Source organism: Stenella coeruleoalba, assembly GCF_951394435.1.
Source record: "Stenella coeruleoalba genome assembly, chromosome: 2".
Classification (NCBI taxonomy): domain Eukaryota; kingdom Metazoa; phylum Chordata; class Mammalia; order Artiodactyla; family Delphinidae; genus Stenella; species Stenella coeruleoalba.
This window is the reverse complement of record NC_137147.1, coordinates 46014312-46034306: the sequence shown is the minus strand read 5'-3', so window position 1 is coordinate 46034306 and position 19995 is coordinate 46014312. Positions and strand designations below refer to the sequence as shown.

The 19995-nt window shown below is 39.8% G+C and overlaps 1 long non-coding RNA gene across 1 annotated transcript in view; it reads right to left on the bottom strand.

Annotated features, from left to right (window-relative positions):
- The window catches only part of LOC307182154, a 54276-nt gene extending 38748 nt beyond the window's left edge, over nucleotides 1-15528 (bottom strand). The window contains exon 1 of the long non-coding RNA XR_013827136.1: nucleotides 15298-15528. This is a non-coding gene — a long non-coding RNA (uncharacterized lncRNA). The remainder of the gene's footprint in view (nucleotides 1-15297) is intronic.
- Nucleotides 15529-19995: the final 4467 nt, after the last annotated feature.

Sequence of the window (19995 nt, the reverse complement as noted above, 5' to 3'; positions counted from 1 at the left end):
CATCAGAGAAAAGCACTCTGCTATTTAATCCATCATAGTTCCTTTTGACAGATATTGTGGCTGTCAGCGCACCACATCAAAACATATGCTCTATCAGAGTCTCAGCACTAGAGAAGTCTCTAAAATAAAATTATCAAACGGCATCATTTATTGAGGATGACAATCCAACCACAGTCACTTTGGGACTCATCACGCACACAAACACCGCAGCACTGGTTGTACACGTGAGCTAGGGGCCCTGCAGGTTAAGCCCTCTCCTGTCTACAAGACACATTTCCAGGAGAGAAGTAAAATGAAGTTTCCTTTTGCAACAGAGAGAAATTTCCATCTTTGCCTGTCAGATTGGAAACCTGGAACACAGTGCCAGGTGCCCTGTGAGTTTAGCAAATACTGACCCAGAACAACGAAGCACTACGAAGTTTGGTTTTCCTCCTACTTTTCCCCTGGGAATGGTCCCACTGCCCCTTGCCCAGTCCCACAGACTTGACTCTCACCACAATTTGAGTCCCTGGTCCCAAATTGACTATGCAATACTTACAAAGGCTCCAAGAGGTAAAATGGGCCTCATTTACCTACAGACATAGTTTTATTTCAGCGACTTAATGTTGCTAAGAGTGAAACAAAGCATTTTAATGCCCAGGACAGTGGTGGTCACTTTTATATCTCCTTTATTGAGCTAGTGTCTTTGCCTTTCTGTAATGTAAACAGATTATATAAAGACATCATACACAATGCAAAGAAAATCCAAACTACCTGCTCTGCTTCAGAAGAGAATTGTGAGAATTAGATTTGTACAAGTATGAGTTAAGCTAAAGCAGATAGACTATAGTGAAACCTACAAAGTGTTTTTACAATATTTCTGCTATATACAGAAATTTTTCTATTAGATTTCTACTTAATAGAAAATAGTGTTTATTTTATTTAAGTGTTAATTATTAAGTTATGTGCAATTTTAGAGACCAGGCCATTGAAATATATAAAAGGCAATTATTGAAAGGTAATCTTAATCAGCTGTTGTCAACCTCCCAGTCAATAAATAAGAAGCAAAAAATTTTAAATACATTGGAAGTTTAGACGAAAGGAAGAATTCTTGGCAACGTAGAATGGTAAATACTAGACTCTACAACAAATGTCCTAAATTTCTATCCCCAGGAAGCTCTAAGTTTGGGCTGTCTTAGATGGTTTAAAAATTTTGTCAGAGTCATAAGGAACGATTTTAGATTGCTTACTGTAGTCCCGTCCGACAATATGGGTCTTCAGTCAACACATACACTAGCAGATGGCTGCCTGTTAAGGAGTTCACAGTCAGAAGCTAACCCTGGATAATGGACTTGATAGCTTTACGTTTCACATTCATAAACAAAACATGTGTACTTTTCTCTACATGACAAGATGGCTGCAATAACCACTCTAAGATAAAAAGTGGTATAACAGATGGTGAGAAAAAAAAATTAATACCAATAAGATTTCTAATCTATAGAGAAAAAGGCAAAGGGGCTCCTGAAAATAAAAGTTATTTGTTCCTAAGCCCTGCTTCTTTGCTTGGAGCTATTTCTTAAGAAAGAAGCTGCTTCCTTCCCTAACCATATAAAACGGATCCCTGAAGTTATTTATAGTGTTCATGGCCTGGAGGCATCACTCGGTTCCCCTACCACAAGCCCAACCATGTGTTACTATATTAAAAAATGTGAAAAAGTAATTATGGGGTATGGGAGCCAGTGTCTGCAGACACAACCTGCCAAAGAGGAAGTGACAGGAAACTTATGCTCCTCGTTGCCGCTCAAGCACTGCCCAGGCTCCAGGCTCAGAAGAGAGCAATCTGTTCCAAGAAATAAGAGAGGAGCCTGCCCTGGTGAATCAGAAATATCCCTGTTTCTGACTATACAGTAAACTGGTTTCCATTCCCAGGTCCCCTCCGTTGGTCAGACTTTCCAGTCATGTGGAGAGACCACTCATGACATCCTCCCTCAGCAACTCAGCCAGCTGCCTGCCTCAGCTCCCGCTGGACTGGGGAGACTGGACATGTAAGGTCCTGGACTTGGACGAGAGGTCAAAGCCACTAAAACTGGCCCCTAAGATCCCATCCTGCCACTCCTGGGTACTGATTTCTGCCACCCTGTCCTAAATCTAGCTTCACTCTTCTTCTTGCCACCTCCACCCCTGGTTCCTTGTCCTCACATAGGATGTGATGATCCGCCCAATACTGATTTCTGGCCCAATACTGATTTCATGTTCACAACCCCCTCAGCTCTCCCCTTAGAAGATGGGCTCTACCACCATTGGGATACCCATGTGTTCTAGCCCTGGGGTCAGAGAGAAAAAGTATTCCAAATATCCCTAACCTGAACCCCAGAGAGCAGAAACTTATCAGGGAGAGAAGTCTACATTTCTGGTAGAAAGGCTGGTGTTCCCAAGAGGCCTCAGCTTAGGAAATGTTCATTGAGAGAAGTTACTTTTCCTCCCAGGCCCTCCATCTGCCTCTGGTCTAAGCTACAGAAGGAGTTCCCCTCTGATTCAGGAAAAGAGAGACAAGCCCCTACCCTCACAAGAGAGCCCCGGAAGTTTGGAGAATCCCTGCTATTTCAGGAAGGCTTCATCTGGAGGTAAATAATTGTTGCTATCTCTTTACTCAACTTGATTGCCTAAATGCAGCATTATATAAACTTCCAGAGAAGCAAAAATTTACCCACACACAGCAAAATATCTTCTAAAAACTGATTTACAGAAGTCTTTTCCAAATAATTTTTTTAAAGAAAAGTGAGTCATAGATGACTGAGAGTGCAGAGGCTAATGGGAGGCCAGGAAAATGTCCTCCTCACTGCCTTTTTAATATAACTAATTCAAATTAACCTGTTTCCCTAGTTAATACTCTATGAGCATGAAATGTAGTTTTATATTATAAACACATAAAGCTTGAGTTCCATTTTATTCAATACATTCTGCAGTTTTAGAATATGAGTAAATGTTGATTTCTAAAATTCCCTAAGAATCTTCCCTTCAAGTTTGTTTTTCAAGTCTGGGCAATAACATATATAGAGAATTTAAACAGATATCAATTGATACAGCTGGAAAGAAGACTTTAAAAATCAGAGAAAATATTCTTATAAGGCCGATCCATGGCAACCTTCCACATTCAGAAACTGGTTTATAGCTTTCTGAGATGCCCTGTTAACCTCCCAAAGATCTTTAGACAAGCTTAAGTTATCTCATTATCCCAGTTTTCCCCCTTTCATCTTTGCCTCCTAAATCCGTTTCTTTACCACTGTAGTATCCACAATGCCACCTGCTGGTTATAGGAAGTATCTCCATGGCTCCCAGCTCTCCTTTCTGGAATTTACTTAATTAAAGCCAATCAATGACTGCTAGAAAAGCCACAGGAACATACGCTTAAGACGAGAGAGATACCAATTCATGGAGGTTTAATATGACCCAATATATTCACCTGAGACAAAAGTCTGGCTATTTTAAAGACAATATTTTAAAAGTTAAACTGAGTATTTGCAATTTGCTTCATGCAGGCTGGCAATAGGGGTCTGTGTGAGAATATTTTTTACAAAAGGAAGAAAGGAAGGGAGAGCGGGGAGGAGGGAGGAAGGAAGGAGAATGGAAAGGAAAGGAAAGGAAGAAAGAAAATGATGAGCAAGGCTAAATAAAGGATTAAAAATTTTCCAAATTTCTTTATTTTCTTGTACCCACCAATCCAGGATTTCTACTTTTTCCCTTTCTTAAACAAGTATCTTCTACTTTTAAAAGATACGAAATCTGCCATCATAATTGGTTAGATGAGAATAAAGCTTTAACTCAATCCCTTGACTTTGATTCATAGCAGTTCCTTCTCCACCAAAAGTTACAGCCCCACCTCCCTTAACCTGGAATCTAAGAGCCAGCACACAAATGATAGTCACAAAAGCATCTACAAGCATGTGTGAATGCAATGCCCCTCCTCCCATTCTCAACCTTTCAGATGGTTCAACTATTTTCCATGTGTCAACAATGTGCCATTTGCATCTCAGGCCTCAGCCAGGCAAAAGATAAGAGAGGATAACCTTTAGAAACCCAAAACTAATGAATATGAATGAGGTCATTCTTGCAAGCTTTACTGTAGGACAAAGTAGCACACAGGGAAAACATTTTTGCTTCAAGGCTCCTGACAAGCATTAGCTAATCAAGTCTCCTAACTAGCCCCTGGAGTCTAGACTGGCAAAAGGTCATTATCCCTCCAGCTGGTAGGCAAACTAAGACACCCAAAGGTTCCCATTTCAACATCAATTCCATGTCATTGATATTCTGAAGTGACATTGGAAAAAAGATGCTGCAAGAAGCTTCTCATTGACTGTAAGTGCAAAACAGAAAACACGCCCAGGTCGGGAGGCACTAAAAGCTTGGAGGAGTATTGAACCAACCATTATTTGGTAATGATTTTATCAGAGCATATGATTTTAGAAATATAGATTCTCTACCTAAATAAAAAATACTTGCAAGATTTAGATTGCAACTGAGTAATAATTTCAAAGAAAAGAAGTTTCCGTATTTAACAGTTCAGGATTTATTTGGAGAGTTGGTTAGGTTTCTTTCTTTTTCCCCAGTCCTTCCCAATTAAAGGCTAAACACGGAAACTACAGAAAGGATAAAGATCACAAATGTGATCGTCAGCTCTGAGCTCTGACTGGCACATCCTCCCATTTTATTTGTATTTGCTTTCCTCTTTCTAAAAGTATAAACTGAACCCTGACGTTTTTCTGCCTTCTAACAAATTCAGGAACTGTCAAATTTTCCCTTTTTTTTTGTTTTTTCTTTTTAAGTCTATAAACTTCAAAATGTCTTCTGTCAAGTTGGCAAAGCTCCAGTCGGCCCTTCACCACTGCAATTAAAGTGATTTTTCCATCTGAATATAACCTGACATGGAGAGGAATTATAAGAGCTCTATATAAATCTATTTTGATAGATTAGTTACCTCAATTGAGCATATTTTTATACTCATCACAAATGTTTATACGTCCTCACAAGATTCAGATTGTTCTAGGAATTGTGAGTCAAAATAACAGTGGTGGTCACTATGTAAAGGGAAAGCTGAATTTAGGATGCCCCTTTGAAAGCAAGCAATAACCTAGAAAGCAATAAAGGAGGCTGCCACTGCCTTTTATTTCTCTTAATGTTGATATAACACAAAACAAGCTAAACTCACAGTAGAACTAGACAAAGTCAAACAATATATTCAACTTCGAGAAGATGGTGCAACAGGGAATGCTGTGTTATAAAGCATTACTCTTACGTCATCACTATTTCCAGAAAATGCTCAAAGTTCCAACATTTGTTCACTTAATACAGGATTCACTTCTCAGTCGAGGAGGACCTTGGGAACAGCACACTCAGCGCTCAGCAGTTATTTGACCTATTTTACTAATGTGTTTGGGAAGGAGGTTAATTAACAGTGGATGGCTATATCCCTAAGCTTAATTTTTCCAACAGCCCTGCTCATAAAAGGAAAAATTGAGTATGTATTGAAGGAAGCAAGCAATTAAGTTGCACAAATAGTGAGCTCATTGAACTGCAGCTGACTTCTATCATGTCAAAGAACAACTAAACACAGAAGCAATAAAAAGATTGTTGCCACGACCACCACTGAGAACCGACTGGCAATAAAGATGAATAACTTCCTACTTGAAGATTACTTGATTAAAGCTCTTTAGAAACCAAATGTTACACATAGGCATAAATGGAGCAAAATATTTTAATGTGTGTTTGGCAGGTTCAGAAACATTTTATAGTCAATTTTAAATGAAGGTTTATACAACAACAGTAAACTCCACTTAAAACGGCCTTTCCAATTGCTGTTCTTGCAAGCAAGCTGCAGTGTTCCTGGGGAAGGCTTGAACCATAAAAGTCCCATGCCTAACAGAGTAAGGGGAGGGCCAACCAGGAGCGGAATTCCACAGGACCAGGTCCTCTGAAACCAAACCCAAGAGCAGAGCCAGAAAAGCCCATTCAGATGGCTGTGACCCTTGAAGGCAAGTAAACAGACTCCCTGTAGCAATAACCAGGAAATCTCTCTCTCCCCAGCAACCCTCTGCTCCCCTGCCCACCTTCCAGAGCTCCGAAAGGTCAAGTTTTAGCCCAAACTGCCCTTTAAGAAAGTTTGCTCACGTCTAGGAGTTCAATACAGGCTGGCATCAGAACCGGCTCCCAGGACTATCAGTATCAGTTAGGTGGGACAGGCATGATTTGACCAGGAAAATGTGTCTGACAGAGGATTCGGCTCTCAACTTACAAGTGTCTGTGGACATGTCTGGAGATTATCAGCCTCTTCGAGGGCTGGACCCCAGCACTTAACTGCTGCCTTTAGAGGGGATACCATGGAGAGTTAAAAAGATGGAAAAGAGGAGGACTTTGCTGTCAAAGTTGCTTATAAGCTAACATCAAAAAATAATAAGCCACCCTTTGCATTGCTGCCCTCAAACTCACTACTGTGGAGAACTAAAGCCAGTCTGTTGAAAGTAAAAGTCTGCCACCCCATGTCTATCCTTTCCCCACCCCTGCTATCCCCATCTCTAAAATGGGAGGGTGGCTGACAATGTGCTTTTCTTCTGAGCTTTTCCCCTCCGCTTGGTCTTCAAGGGATCAGAGCCTAGCAAAGAAAGTATGGTGGGCCATTCTCCCCCTTCCTCAGCTCCAGCCCTCTCCCCCCTGTTCAGAAATGATCTCCTACAGGCCCTGTTTCTTCTTTCCACACAGCACCCATCAATGTACAGGGTATACGGTAGGTGTTTAATACATCCTTTTTGGCTACTATCAGCAGGAAAGACCCATATTTATGTACTTTTTGAAGAGTTATTTTATCTTACCCATTCCTGCTGAAATAATCAAAGGAATCGAAACTGGAGAAGCAATTGTGTGCCACAACTTGGGGAAAAAAAGGAAGCATAATATTCTCCATTTTCTTGGGTGGGAAATGGGACCCAAAATGCCCTGAATAAATTGTTAATGCTTATATAAACCACATGGTGCCTTAAGTTCACAATCTAATTAGATCCACCCATTATACACTGTTTTCCAGAGATTCAGAGCTGAATTTGCTGCCTGGGATTTTTAAATATTTAATTTGGGGAATTATAACCAAACCAAATTCATATGGCAAACTTCAGAATGGCTTTAGCAGATGAAAAGTAGATATGTGGAATTTTGGTAACACTTTTCACTACCTTTGAAGAGGACCAGTCATTGGATATGTGATATGCAAATATAATAAAAGAAATGAGTTAGGAAAGAGTTTGAATATTTATATAAGTTACATCTCATTTACAGGAAGAAAGCACAGTGGTATAGTCCCTTTCTTCCATTTTGGTGTCTCCACCTTGAAGCCTTGCATTGTCTTTGAACTCCAGGCTCTCGGATAAGACTTTCTAACACTGTGCACCAGAATTCTGGAGATGGAGTAAGTTGTACAGCACAGGAAAAGCGGTGGAGAAAGAAAGTCACAAAAGTTCAGAGATGGGAACCGTCTGCTCTCTGGAAACCCCTCCAGCCTTAGGTTCACTATCCAAACTCCAAGACTCTTCAGTCCCCCTGTGTTAAAAGAACAAGAAAAATGCCTAGGAAAGCACACAGTTTCCTTCCTTCTCAAGGAGAGGAAGCAGCAGAGGTAGCAGATGCCCATGTGTAGCCATCACTTCCTCCAGGGCTGGTGTCCATTTCCACCCACTGGATTGGAATCTGGCAGCTTCGTAACTGGCAGGAGATATGTGATCCAAGAATCCATTTTGGCTCCAAGTTTAGCCTTATAAAGGCCAGTTCTGTCTAACTGTGAGAATCCTATAAGCATTTTTAAGGATTTCAAATTGCCTCATCCTCAAGAGTATAGCCGGAGAAAGGGGATTTAGGTCAAAGAGTCTATCTCAAGGAAGGCTCAAGATACTCTTCAGAAATACCTTGAGATTAGGGTAAAACAGAAATATGTTCAGAAGTGACAAAAAGAAAATATACCTTTTCTTCTCCTCCTCTGAGGAGTCAGGAAGTGTCAAGATCCTAGATCAAAAGCAAAATAGGGTATAGTTCTAATAATGGAATCTAGAATAAATAACTGTAACAAGCTTGTCTTCAAAAATGAAAGAAATGGTGTATATAATCAAAGCATTAAAAATATCACTTTAAGCATTCATTGCTTTCTCCTTCAAACCTTCTCCTAAATTTGCTTATCTCAGCTCGTGATTTCTCCATTTACAATCACCTAAAGTAGAAACTTCAGAGTCATTTGTGTATCCCACCACAACCAATTCTAGATTCTGAATATCTCTTGGATTACACTCTCACTTCTGCTTCTACTGTCACTGCCCTATGTCATGTCATCTATACTCGGGTTATTGTAATAGCCCCCAATGTATCCACTGTCACCACTTGCTTTCTCTCTGCCCCAAGTCTTCTTTCACATCCCTAACAGTTACCTTTCCGAGGTACAGTCATAATCATGGCACACCCTGTTAGTCCAAAAGTTTTTACTAGCTTTCTGGGGTATTTTTAGAATAAAGGTCAAATTTCTTAGCATAGTATTCAAGGCTACTAATAAACTGAAATTGTTCTATACTTCAAAACTTACCTGCCATTTTCTCTTCACACACAGCTAATGCTCTACCCAAAACAGACTCACCTCCTTTCTCAGATCATGTCATGGACTTTCACACTTCTAGAACTTTGTATTTTTCTTCTAGCTTCATCTATTCAAATCTTACTTCTCTTCTAAAGACTAATTCAAATGTCGCATCTCGAGGAAGCCTTATCTGATTCCAAGGCAAAACAGATTGCTTCCTCCTCAATGCACACATAACACTTTGTTTACCCCTTTGTTATAATGTTTGTCCCAATCTGACTTGTATTCACTATTGTAGAATTTTCCATCTCTTCCTAAAGAACAGAGACAGTAGTTAATCCCTCTAAAGATGGTCCTGGGTGCCAAGCATGGTGCCTTAAATAAGGCAAGTACTTCATAAATGGTTCTTATACTAGAATTGACCAGTATAGGAATTATGAATTTTCACTAAAAGCTAAACCATGGATGAAAGACTAAGTTGAGAATCACAATCAAGAAGACTTGGTGGGAAGGAGGGAACCTCAATAAATGTCACCCAAACTGAGGACAAGGAATATATCTTTCATAAAAGAAGAGAGATGACCTAATCCATTGCTTCTCAACATTTCTAAATTCACACATACTTGTGAAGGGTTTGACTCCGATTGAGAACTACCATCCTGACCAAATGGAGAGACCACCTCTTTTTCAGCAGTAGAGACTTAAGTGCTACATTTAAAAGGGTTCAATCAAGGCTCAACAGATAAACACCACAATAAAAAATTATATATATATATATATATAAAATACAAATGTAATAAATATATAAGTATAATATATGTTATATATATACACACGCATCTGAGATACTGTTTCATTTAAATAGCTCTACACACAGAGATCTAATGATGTCATAATAAAACAAATATTTAGTTCACATTTTTGCCTTCATTCCAAAAAGGGAAAAAAAGCCAAGAAGTAAAACCATCTCCTTAGCCTATTGGCATTAAGTAATCAAATTCCCTGCTACTAAGAAATCTGAGACAGACTAATTACAGTCCTTATTCTCGCCTGGAATGAAAAAACGAACTCAAACTTCCAAAAGAAAATCATAATTTTCCAACAGTAAGCCATGACCTCATCACCCTGGATGTAATAAAAGGGCAGAGACACTCAGGCATTTCAACAACATCTTAATTCATGCACTGTTCTGGTTTATTATAAAGCAGGCCCGTACGCAGGAAGACATTTTTTTTAATGCTTTTATCTTCGTTTTGCATGTTAGCAGATCTCACGGTCTCGTACCTCTGTAGATAGACGCCTGGACTGTGCTAAAGCTACGCAGGCAGGCCAATGAATTTATTTGAGAAAGAAAGAAACCCAGTCTTGAAAATGACACAAGGACTCAAGATGAGCTAAGAGTTGAAGGACCTCAAGCTACACAATTACTCAAGCCAAAAACACACAAACAAACAAAACCTGGGACTGAACAAATATCTGAATGCCACAGCCAGACCAGAGAAGAAGCAACAGGAAGCTGGTATAGTTGAGCTTGAGAAGAAAGGCTAACAATACAATACTACGTCCCTTGCGTGGCATATCACTTTCTGAGTCTTGATTTACCACGAAGTCCTCTTTCTGATGATTACTAGTAGCATTATTATTTTGCTAGAAGTAGCATTGGTAGATTCCATCTATACATGGAGACCTCTGCAGAATGCATCCCATATGAGCACAAATCTCTATCGACTCTGTATCTGGTACCAGTGAAAAATTATTTCTAAAATGATGGTCTGATGAGAGAATAAATTATTTGGATAATTTTTCAAGAAAGTTAATCTTTGTGTATGGAAAAGACTGTATTTGTGCCATATCTACAAGTAACTCCAAATATAGATATTTCAACAGGAGTTAACACTTTAGTCTATCAAATTACAAAAATGCACTTAACTTGTGTAGGATGGAAATTGCCCCAGCAGGTCAAGGTGGTACAGAAGGGTACAGTCACCATCAGAATCAATAGTATTCAATAATTCCATAGGCTCAAACACGGACCTGGAGTGAACAGTCTTCTGTATCATTTCCTAGCCACATTGCTCTATTGTTTCCAGTGTTTTCAGATGGTGCTATTGCTTGCAAATAGTGGTAAGCTTGCAGTTTTGCATTCCACTGCTTATCACTGTCAGAGCCTCTACCAATGGGCCTTCTGTTCTGAGTGTCCCAGTTAGAACTGTGCCTCCATCTTCAAAGTGGGCTCATAGGAGAAAACAGCAAAGTTGAAAGCACATAGCCCTGGGTTCATGATATCACTCATATGGTATCCCATAGAGCAAGATGGTTCCAAGAACTGTAGTTTCACCATCTGTAAAAAGGGAATAGCCACTTTTACTTGCACTCTGAGACTCAAGAGCTATGAAGCAGTGACTTATAATATAAGCAGCCAATTCTACAGACAGATGCTTTAGTAAAAATTAGGCATACATTTTATGAGAACTGTTCAGAAATAGCCGAGCAGATTGTTAGCAGAGACCAGGAAGATTCTGCTTCATAATCAAGATTAAATCCCTTTCTGTGACAACACCAAGCTACAGTGTTTGTGACTGCTGTGGCCTTCATATTACTAAAATTAAGAAAGGTGCTCTGTTCTACTGACTGTGGTGTACATTATTTTCAACAATGTCATTTCTGTAAGAAAGGGGAAACAAGGGGGGAAAAAAGGCCTCTTATAAAAATCTTTTGTCCAAGCACCTTGGAAGAGCTCATTTCTGGGAATGGCCTAGCACCTTTAGAAGGTAACAGCATTGGGCTTCCCTGGTGGCGCAGTGATTGAGAGTCCGCCTGCTGATGCAGGGGACACGGGTTTGTGCCCCGGTCCGGGAAGGTCCCACATGCTGCAGAGCAGCTGGGCCCGTGAGCCATGTCCGCTGAGCCCGCGCGTCTGGAGCCTGTGCTCCACAACGGGAGAGACCACAACAGTGAGAGGCCCGCATCCAGCAAAAAAAAAAAAAAAAAAGAAGGTAACGGCATTGTCCCAATCAGTTACAAAGAAGTTAAGGAAGACAATACTCCTAAATCCCACACAGCTGATGGAGTTATTAGGATATATACCATTTAACAAAAGCATTGATGTGAGGGAAACATAAACACATGAAACTTTCCTTTCTTCCTCCATTTGTTCAATGCTGAATGGCAGCAAAAGGAAAGGAGGAAAGGAGTTTCAACTTCCCGGGGTCATCCCCCTCCTGATAAGAAAGTTCTACTTCACAAAGTAGGAATGAAGAAAAGCAAGTGCATTTATACAATTTCTAAGACATTTCAGGATTCCCTAAACAGAAAAGAGTATGTTCAGAATACCTAAAAACAAAACAAAACAACAACAAATAAAAGTTGAACTTAATTTAACTACAACATTGGCTGGTATTTCTAGAGGAATGGAGGGATGCTAAAGTGAGAAAAAGAGATTAAATATTCAAGACCACGATAATAATCCATGAACTTACTTTACTGCTATTTCAGGATTTTTTCCATCAAATTTTAAGTACATAAGAAAACCGTATGCATTAAGGAATCAGGGACTGAGATATTCTTGTTTTCTGTTTTCACTGTTTACAAAGCAACCTTGAGCAGCCCTAGTTTATCTTTGGCGCTGTGTTTGCTGACTTGTCGGTGTTTAGATCAAGTTTTGATACTTGTGTCTTTAGCTGACCATGAAAAGGCAGCTGGCCCAGAGAGGCCAGAATCAGGGAGAGAGAAGTTGCAAGGCTTTATCAAGTCATCCGAGAGGCCCTGTTGTGCTCATCCTTTGTAAACAATAAGACATGTCAGTGTCCCTGGTTGCTGTCATTGCTGACAGTTCTCTAAAGACCAGTAAGTGTTGAATTCTTTAAAGCTGGATTGTGCCCAGTGAGAGAAATGATAGTGTGAGATGAGGGGGCCTTCATGGATATCTGAGTACCTTGGGAAAAGAGAGGAATTAAGGCTTTTCACTCAGCAACCTAATGAAAACTAGACAAATAGTCTTGCATTTAATATATAGTTTCCACCAATTCATGCTTCTTTTGTTAGGAACAATTCCAGCCTGTATAGGAAAAGAGACAGTTAGATATAAAGAAATAATTTCTCATTGACAAGGGAGCTTCAGGTAAAGCAATGCTTATGAAAGGACAAGAGACTGAGTTTATATTGGTGAATTTCCATTGCACAACCATTTCATTGCTTTAACTTCATAGACCCCAAAACTTTATGTCCTTGAACAAGTAATCAAATGCAAAAGGACAGAACTAAATAATCCATCTGGGATAGCCAAGCCTGTATGCAAAACACAAAGAATAAAATACAAGGCTTTAAGGAGTATGAATGAGAAATTGTAGCAAAGAAGAAAAGGATTTGAAAATAAGTTACAAAAGCAGTATCTAGTGCTTAAAGAATAATGAACTTTACATGCTCTGCTGTAAAATCCATAAAGGTATCTTTTGAACAAGGACTTATTTGTGTAAGTTAATTAGATCACAAAAAAATCCCAATTCATACCATTATTCACCATTTCTAACCTCAGACTTTTAAAATGTATAAAATGAAGATCAAATTATTTTCATGGAAACTGGTAACGTGTTGAGGTAGAATAAACTCCACATGAGGTATCACAATCTCATTATAACAGCAACTGGTAACGTTATATTCAAGACTAATTTTGCCATGACATTTAACCTATAGATTTTGAGGTTAATCATGTTTCTGAGGAAAGGAAATTTCCAGTGTTTCTATTTTGTTCTTCCTAGGAAGATTTCCTGAAAACATCTGCTCCATCAAATGATCTAAAATGTCTGAGAGGACAAAATGTCTTAGATCCACTTGTAAAATATTAGGCTCTAAAACTTTGAGAAGGATTATCCTTTCCATGTCAAATTCATCCCTGAAATAAAGATCATCTCCACAAACAAGTCCAGAACCTGACAGTATATTATTTAACTTGGATTTTTACTTGTTTCTATATCATAAACACTATTGGATTGTACAGAATTATAGATTATTCTTCCCAAGTTTGTTCTTTTTACCCCTTCAATTTTCTTGATTGAAACAGCCAAACCATATCTTATACAGCTACAGTCCAAGCACTGAGTCTGATCCACAGAACGCAGAGAGCAATTTAAGAAAAAAGTTTATATATTTCTATTAACTAAATAAAAGCCAACCCATTTCCCTAATTTTCCTATAAGCAGAAAAATTAAAGACCTATTGCCATGGCCTAGACAGACACTGCTGAGCAGCTTTCCAAAGAGCAAATGGTAAAAATAAAATAAAATGAAAAAGATTTGCCTGTCATGGGAGTTGGTCAATAAAATGCAACAGTGTTTATTACAACATTTAAAGTCTGTGATTAAGAACACCAAAAGGCCTAAACTAGAAAGGTTTTCAGCCTGTAATTTCCCTGCAGTCCTGGCCTGTACTTCCTTATGAGTTAGCTCAGCAGGGCTTTTTTTCCATGTCCATCATCAGCTTGTAATTATTGCCATTCTCAAAGCTATGCCAGATGGGTCTTTAGAAGCAGGCATGCAGCTTGTTTATGAGAGAAAGAGCTGTAATATTACTCTACACAGAGACCTATCTGGTCCTACTCAAAGAGCCCCGCTCCTCCCTCCCCCCACAAGTCACCCCCAGCACGATTTTTTCTTCCTCCCCTAGACAACCCTCTCAGTTTCAGCTCCCTGTCCCAGCTGAATGGCCTGCTGAAGGGCTGGGACCATGGGAGCCAAGAGATATCTGTATCTTAAAGCATATGGCCTAATCGTCACCTTTCACCATTCACATATGGAAATGAGGCCAACACCTAAGGGAAAAGAAACGGTGGACTCTCTTTCCCCTACATATTCTTGTGCAGAAGCTCTATTTAAAACAGCAGAGCTGCAAGTCTACCTTTCAGAATACAGATCTGCAGAGATACCACAACTCTGCCTTCCATTTCTCTTTTCCAGCAAGTCCTCATTGGCTAGAAGTGACATTCCCAGAAAGATTCTCCCTTTACTCCCTTTGCCTGGTAGGAAGGATAAACATTTGCATGAAGGTTGAGGTCAAGGAGCTGTGCAAAGCAACGCAGGGAAAGGCAAAAGCGCCTAACTGGGGTTCATCTGGTGATAGGCCTGGGGTGTTAGGTATCCCAGAGGGCCAAGCAGAGCTTCAATCAGCAGTTAATGAGGCAAGACCTGCAACAGATAGCCACTTTTAACTTACAAAAGCTTTTAGATGTCTCTGTTTACTTTGATCCATTTCAGTTAATTTGAGCCTGGTTAAGGTGCATTTTCCTCTTTTTTTTTTTTTCTTTTTTTTTTTTTTCTTTTTTGGCTAGATAAACCCTCTGTTCCCACCCCATCTCCACCCCCACCACCCAAACAATAGGATCATTTACGAACTTCATACTTAAACAAGTTTTGAGATCTTCTGTCAGGGTCAGCAACAGTTATACAAAATACAATGCGAGGAAGGCCGGTACCAGAGTCTGCCTATAGAATGGTAATTTCAAAATCCCACCAGTGAAAGATAAATGAAAAGAAAAGGGCGGGACAGGAAAGGCTTGATTTTCAAGGGAGATTTAGTTATTTGTTTCTGATTAGGTGAAGTACGCGTTCTTTTATCCCTTGTTATTTTACCCATGATGACCAGAGAGCTTTCTTTGTTACAGTGGTTCAGAGAGAATAAAACTAATTTACTGGAATGTGAAATAAGCCAGAAAGAAACTGTACCTGAGGGTCACAGACGAGGAGGTCACTTAACTGGCCATAGTTTCCAGGCCCCCGGGTTGCGGCTGGAATCCCGTCTGGGAAGCAGGAAAGGCCTCCTGCGCTGAGGGATTTGTTTGTGGGTCTGCCTGTTAATGGGGATGTGCTGGTGTAACGAGCTTTTAATTAGGTCAGCTCGCTGCTTCACCCCACGGTCCTGTGGGCCCGCGTCTGAGGAACCTTCCCACCCACAGGTGCGGATAACAGGGCTGGAACCCTTCCCGGCATGCCCTGGGCGACCTCGCTATCGCAGCATGCCCTGGGCGGCCTCGCTATCCCAGAATGCCCTAGGGCTGTCCTCGCCTCCACCCTCGCCCCTTTCCTACTTGGTTTATATCTTTCCTACGTCCTTCCCTTGTTCTCTCTCTCCCTCCTGTACCACTTCCCAAAACACCTTTCCCTTGCTCAAAATATCATATTTGAGGCAGGTGTGTATTTAAAAAGAAAAAGAAACTTCTAGTCATCCAGCCAGCAAAATTAATTTAACAAACACAACACACATGCTCAGGTTTGTTTTGAGAGAGAGAACATATACATATGGCTCAAAAATATACTTTTCTCAACTGAACCATAGTCCTGTTCTCCACTCCCCACCCCTGTCCTGACTTCTACTTTTCCAGGAAGTATTATGAAGACGTATAAGTTAATGGAAGGGACAGGATGAAATCTTTCTGCACTTTTGCCCTTAAAGAAATTGGAACTACTTTAAAGTGTTCTTTTTGAAATCCTGTCCACTGAAGACCCCGAGGAATCATCAGGAAAGTACAAGTTAGGAAACACAATTTCTATTTTGAGCCCTTCTTGTTGGGAAAGGGAACGACTAGGTACCCAGCTTTGAGCTAATGTTACCTGCCAGGAAGGGTGTTAGACACTGAAGTTTCTTTATCTGTAGCTCTCACATTAGAGCCTCAACAGTAATGGTTTTCATTTATTTTGCTCTTTACCAAGTCTTTAAAATGAAAGTAAGGCTAGTTTATCACTGAAGAACATTGAACTCTGGTTAAAAGGCATTAAGATCAGAAAAAAACAAGTCCAGAGATTTTAAACTATATTGATGAGAAAGGTAATAGTAACAGCTAATATTTACTTAGTGCTTATAAGGGACAACTGTGCTAAATGCTTTAGGATTCTGCAAATTTGTAGTATGTTTCATGTATAAGCTCACCAAATTCTTTCAGTTAACGATGGTGGCAGTTGCTAAGCTATAGCAAGTTATTCCTTTCATTCACAGTCTAGGGAGAGATGACACGGGCATGTTGAGTCACTCAAAACAGGCTCAAACCACCCCAAGGAGTTTGCTTGATGAAAGGTTTTCCTTTCCTTCAAAGCCACTTCCTGTGTCACATGACCTGTATCACTCCAAAGATAATAACACTTCAGGCTTCCAGAACACTTTTATCCAAAGATCTCGAAGCATTTTCAAATGTTAATTAAGCCTTCACCATCCTGGAAGATAGCAATGCCAATCTTGCTGTTTAAATACTGCGTTCCAGAACACAGGTTGTTCTAATCACTAAGAGGGAAATGGAGGCCTCTCTGAGCAAATCCAGTGTATAAGCCACCACTCAAACACTGATGACACCCAGAATTGCCCTATGTCTCCTGGGGAACCACCACAGCATCTCTGTTCTAAATTGTCCCCTGCTCCCACTGGTTGTTTCCCTTGGAAGAACCACATGGAAGAAAAAAAGGGGTAAGCAGAAAAAAAGGCTTTCTAATAGTTCCACTTTGCCTAGGGGTAAAAATGTATTTTTTTAAAAATAGATAAGCACTGTCAACAAACAGCTAGGTGCCTTTGTTATGTTTCTTCATTTATCATGATAACCAGAGGGGAAAAAATAACCAACTTTTCCCAAGGCTTAGATGTGACTATTAAGACTTCAGTTTACCTGTCCTCCTGTTTCACAGGCATCATGGACCTCTCTGATACAGCCAGAGAACAGTCAGATTTCAGGCAGTTTGTGTATCCTTTGGTCTGGATAAAAGAAGACCACGTGGCAACCAAGACCCTTCAGGATTTGCCTTTTTTTCCAGCTTCATCTCCCTTCACTCTGCCACGCTGGCTTTCCCTCCATCCTTCCAATAAGCCAAGCTTTTTTCCTACCGCAGGGCCTTTGCACGGGATTTTCCTGCTTCCTGGGCTGCTTTATCCCCTATGCTTAATGAAACTCCTACTCTTAGTTCCCAGTTTAAAGATTACTTCTTCAGAGAAGACTTACCTTTCTATTACTAAATTAGCTTCTATTAATATTCTCTCTAATGACAGACTGTTTGGGTAATAATTCATGAGATTTTCTTTGTTTAATGTCTCCCTTCTAGATTATAAGCTCCACAAGAACGGGAACTGTGTCTGTTCTGTTCACCACTGCATAACCCATGCCTGGCATTTTAGATAACCTCGAAAAACAGCTGTTGAATAAATTAACGAGTGACTGAATCTTTTAGCGTAGTTGGCAAATCACATTTTTCTTTTGAAGTGATATTACAGGGTAAAGAGGACAAGAGAGAAATAGATATCAGAAGTTTGGTTGCAACCGTTTAAGGTCTTAGTTTATTTCTATCAATACTGAGAATAGCAAGCAGTATTTGAACTATTTCAATAAATACAATTTTTACTATATAGTAAGCCTCTGGAGTAGGTGTTTTACCTACATATTCTCACAATAACCTTGGGAGGTAAGATACTATTATCCCCATTTTGTGCTCATGAGGACTAAGTTATTCTCCCATGTCTCAGAGACTCCTCCTTCCATTTATTTGTTTATTGAGCACTCACTATTTACCAGGCGCTGCAGTGGCAGAGTGATGAATGAGACAGTCATGGCCTCCTTTTGGAGCCTCTGTCTTTGATCCTCCATGGCAATAGCAGAGTGCATTCTGACGTGTAGTTGGTGCTCAATAAATACTTAAAAAGTGTGAATCAGGTTTACCAAAAAAACCCTCAAGAACTATAATTGAATCCCTTCAGAATTTTAAAAGTTCCACAATACTGCTACAATACTGGTGATCATTACGTGACTTTGCTGGAGGACATATGGTTTACCATTTATTCTGTAAAGATGTAGAGTGCAGAAAGAGGTCACAAATCATTCCAATATTCAAATAAAAAATACAGTGATGTCAATAATGAGCTTTAATTAATGGTGTCATATTGCAGCCAAAATGATCTTTCTAAAATACAAATTAGAAAACCAGGTCATGTCTCACCCATGATTTATAACCTCCTAGGGCTTCCCATTGGCCTTGGGATAGAGTCCAGTCTCTCGATCTTCTTGACGTGGATGACAAGAGCTTGACTCCCTCTTGGAATCATGTCTCTTCTACTGACTACACTCACTACTCTGCAGACTTTATAAAAAACATTTAACTCCTCCAACACCTCTAGGCCTTAGATATAATGTTCCATCTTTTAGTAACACTCTCCCTGCACTCCCCACGATCACTCACACTCTTTGCCTATGTTGAGAGGATGGTTTATTTGCGTGCAGGATTTTTACTGGGCAGTGCTCCTAGGAACAATACCCGTGAATGGGGAGGGAAGCAGGATTGGGCAGAAGGAAAAACTTACCTGCAGTGCAGGTGCAACTGAAGCCTCAGCTGATCTTCTGAGGAGCTCTGGAACTGAGATGGCCCTTCAGAGATGTCTGAATTAAGGTAAGAAGATGGCCCTTTTACCTCATCTGCCCCTAGAGATAGAACCTTGAGCAAGGCAGCTTCCTTCAGCAAAGGGTGATTCCCGGGGAAAGACCTCAGCTGAGAATCATCAAAAGGCAACACTACCGCCAGCAGGGGAATGAGTGTTTCAGTCCTTAAGGAGGATCTGGGTGACACACCACAACATCCATGACAGTCTGGTTAACTCTAGTCATCTTTCCAGCCTTGACCTAAATATCTCTTCCTCCAGGAAGCCTCTCCTAACTCCCTAAACCTAGAAGATGCTGCTACAAAGCACCTGTTGCTTCCTCCTTGTGGCACGTTTCACATTATATTATAATCATCTGTTTATGGGTCTGTATTCCCCCAGGAAAGTATAAACCACATGAAAAAGGACCTGGTGTCTATCTTACTAGCCTTCTATCTATCAATATTCAAATAATCATGAACAAATTAAAGAATGAAGGGCAAGTTAAAGACTCCATTTTTATTTCTTAAAAATTTTACACAAATACCAAAAAGTCAGAAAGAGTATTCACCAAAACATTGTCAATTGTTATCCCTTGGTGGCAGTATTACGTGTGGCTTTCCTTTATTACACCTTTCCATATATCTAAGTTTGTATAAGCACATGTGACTTTTAGAAACATTTTTTGAAGTGATAATCATTTTGAATAAAAAGATATGACTCTTACTATAATAATAACTAGTATCAACAGACTCATTCCTTGAAGTTATTTTTTACTGGAATTTATACTCCATAGAGCAGTTTTATGTAAATGATTTTGTTTAATCTTGACAAAAAGTCAACAGGAGAAGAAAGGCAAGTATGATATTCTGATTCCTACTGAACAATAGATAAAACCAACCCCTTCAATCAGGAATAAGTTAATGTACCCTCACAGCCTTGGAACCCAGCTGTCTAACATTTCTTCTTCTTTTTTTTTTGATAGATTTTATTCATTTTTTAAAATTTTATTTATTTTTATTTTTGGCTGCGTTGGGTCT